Source organism: Myotis brandtii, unplaced genomic scaffold, assembly GCF_000412655.1.
Source record: "Myotis brandtii unplaced genomic scaffold, ASM41265v1 scaffold601, whole genome shotgun sequence".
Classification (NCBI taxonomy): domain Eukaryota; kingdom Metazoa; phylum Chordata; class Mammalia; order Chiroptera; family Vespertilionidae; genus Myotis; species Myotis brandtii.
Window position 1 is genome coordinate 873,622 of NW_005370276.1, and position 3,629 is coordinate 877,250.

Sequence of the window (3,629 nt, forward strand, 5' to 3'; positions counted from 1 at the left end):
CTTCTCGCCATCAGGCCTGATCAGGGTGTTGACCTTGGCCACATCAATGTCGTAGAGCTTCTTCACAGCCTGTTTGATCTGGAACTTGTTGGCCTGGACATCCACAATCAACACTAGTGTATTATTGTCTTCTATCTTCTTCATGGCTGACTCGGTAGTCAGGGGGAATTTGATGATGGCTTGTTTCTCCTGGGTGCGCTCTTCCGAGGGTATTTCGGCTGCCTCAGGAGCCTTATTGTCTTTGGCTGTCGGAAAGTGGGTGACGTGCGGATCTTCTTTTTTGTGTGCCTGTGGACGCCTTTCAACACTGCTTTCTTTGCCTTCAAAGCCTTTGCTTTGGCTTCGGCTTTGGGAGGGGCAGGGGCTTCCTTCTTAGCTTTCGGCGCCATCAGTTAGGGCTTTTCTTTTTCTTTTTTAAGTGATTTGAGACAGAGAGAGAGAGAGAGAGACATCGATGTGAGAGAGATACATTGGTTGGTTGCTTCCTCGAGACGCCCTGACCTGGGCATGTGCCCTGACTGGGAATCTGACCGGTCACCTCTTGCTGTGTAGAGCAATGCTCCAACCCACTGAGCCACACCGGCCAGGCACGTGCTTTTTACCCGGGAGATCTGAGATTCCGTGTAAACAGTGTGGAGTTAGCGCATTCGTTTTCCTCGCTCCGTGGCATCCGGTGGTTAGAATCTGCCACCGTCTATTTGCCGTTGTTTTGTTACCGATGGCTGTTCCCAATTTTGATGACCACTCCCGATGCTGCAGTCCATGTCCTCTCACGTGTCTTCTCGGGCGCAGCTCTGAGCGCTTCTCAGGGGTACAGATCTTCTGCCCGGGATGGAAATCGCTGGGCCAGGCCATGCCCTCATTTTAACCCTCACCCGAGGGTATTTTCCCATTGACTTTTAGGGAGAATGGAAGAGAGAGGGAAAACAGATATATATCGATGTGAGAGAAACACAGCGATCGGTTGCCTCCTGCACGCGCCCTGACTGGGGCCCGGGCCAGGGAGGAGCCTGCGACCGAGGTACATGCCCTTGAGCAGAATTGAACCCGGGACCCTTCGGTCTACAGGCCGACGCTCTATCCAGTGAGCCACACTGGCCAGGGCCATACCCTCATTTTACACTTTACCAGATATTGCAAAATGACTTCTCTGGGTACGCAAACTCACTGCCAGCAATTTAATTTTTTTAATTTTTGTTGTTTTGTTAATCTTCGCCCAAGGATATTTTCCCATTGATATTTAGAGAGAGGGAGAGACGGAGAGAAACATTGATGTGAGAGAAACACATCGATTGGTTGCCTCCTGCAGGTACCCCGACCAGGGCCCAGGCCGGGGAGGAGCCTGCCACTCAGATACCTGCCTTGACCGGAATCGAACCCGGGACCCTTTGGTCTGCAGGCCGACGCTCTAGCCACTGAGCCAAATCAGGCCTGCCAGCAATTTTAAATTGTAAGTTTTTATTTGAAATCGTTTTTAAGAAGTTGCAAAAGAATAGAACAGAGTGTTCCTTTGACCCCAGCACCCAGCTTCCCCCAGTGACATCTGAGGTAACTATAGTCCGTCCTGAAGGCCAGGAATTGATATTCCTGTTATGTAACCAGTTTCAGGCCTGACTCATGTCTTCAGCACTCAGAGCTCTAAGAAATGTTATCGAATGTGAGGGTTTGAGTGTCTAGCACCACAGTCCGTATACAGAGCTGTTCCTTCTCACAAAGACACTCCCGTGTTACCCCTAAATCAACGCCCCCTCCCCCAAACCCTACCCAGCGGTGGCTTGTCTGTTCTCCATCGCTAACTTTGTCACTTGGAGAACGTTATATCAATGGGAATCGTACACCATGCAACCCTTCGAAATTGGCTTTTTGTCACTCTACATAATGCCCTTCAGATCCATTCAAGTTGTTGCTTGTATCAATTGTTCATTCCTTCTCGTTGCTCAGCTGTATTCCATTATACCTGTGTACCAGTTTGCTTATCCAGTGGCTGATAAGGGACACGGCTCATTTCAGATTTGAGCTATTACAGATAAAGCTGCTATGAACATTGTACACACATTTTTGTGTGAAGAATAAATACCCAGGGGCATCCATTTTTTAAAAATTCTTTTCTTTTTTCTTTCACCCGGCTGCGGTGGCCCAGCAGTTGAATGCCAATTCAGAAATCAAGAGATTACTGCTCTGGTTCCTGGTCAGGACACATGCCCGGGTTGCAGGCTCGATCCCCAGTTAGGGGCATGCAGGAGGCAGCCAATCGATGATGTTCCTGTCTCATCGATGTTGCTCTCTCTCTATCCCTCTCCCTGCCTCTCTCTCTGAAAATCAATTTAAAATGATTAAAATTCTTTTTTCCTCTCCCCCACCCCCCCAGTAGTGATATTGTGTACTCAGTGCAATCCATTCATATTTTTATTCAGCAGTTTGTGTGAGCTTGGAGCCTGTGAGTCCCTACGGGAAACTCAGGTCTTAATTAAATGTCTACAAGGGAAGGGAAAGGGATTAATTCGCTGTGGGAGAAGTTGGCCAGCTCTTTGCCAGTTGACTTAGAGAATAATCATTTGTTATATTTTACCTACTAAACCCCAGAGCTGTTAATCCTCTTAGCTCTCTATTGTGACCTCTGTTTTTCAAAATAGAAAAGTGAGACTCAGGCCCAGCTGTGGTGGCTCAGTGGACTGAGCGTCATCCCATGGAGGTCCTGGGTTCGATTCTAGTCAAGGTCACACGCCCGGGTTGTGGGCTCGATCGGGCGTGCAGGAGGCAGCTGATCAATGATTCTCTGTCATCATTGATGTTTCTATCTCTCTTTCTCTCTCCTTCCCTCTCTGAAATCAATAAAATAAATTTTTTTAAAAAAAGAAAAAAGAAAAGTGAGACTCAGAGAGGGAAACCGCTCTGCAAAGCAATAGAGCCAGGAAGTGGGAGGAGGGTTTGGGAACATGCCGGCCTGGGTTCGGGGCTCAGACGCTCTGCAGCCCGGCTTCTCGAACCATGGTCTTTGGAGGCAGCCAGTTTGCAGGTCTCATATCTTGGCTGTGAGACCTCGAACAGAATGACGGAGGCGCTCTGAGTCTGCTTCCCTCTGTAAATGGGGGGCAATAGAAGCTGGTGCGCAGGTCCCTGGTGAAAATTAGGGAAAGTAAAGCTTGGACCAGGGACCCTGGGTACAGCAGGTGTTCTATGAATATTAGCAATTATTACTACCTTTGCTACTACTATCCTCTGTGTGTGTGTGTTTTTTTTTAAATATATATATTTTATTTATTTCAGAGAGGAAGGGAGAGGGAGAGAGAGAGAGAAACATCGATGATGAGAGAGAATCATGGATCGGCTGCTTCTTGCACGCCCCCTACTGGGGATCAAGCCCGCAACCCAGGCATGTGCCCTTGGCCGGAATCCAACCTGGGATCCTTCAGTCCACAGGCTGACGCTCTATCCACTGAGCCAAACCAACTAGGGCAGTGTGTGTTTTTTAAAGCATGTTTTTTTTTTCATTTCATTTTATTTATATATTCATTTATTTATTTATCTTCACTTGAGGATATTTTTCCATTGATTTTTAAAGTATATATATTTTTAAAATATATTTTATTGATTTTTTACAGAGAGGAAGGGAGAGGGATAGAGAGTCA

The 3,629-nt window shown here is 47.3% G+C and overlaps 1 pseudogene; it reads right to left on the minus strand.

Annotated features, from left to right (window-relative positions):
• Positions 1 to 389, minus strand: LOC102262130 (annotated as a pseudogene).
• Between the last annotated feature and the right edge of the window lie 3,240 nt (positions 390 to 3,629).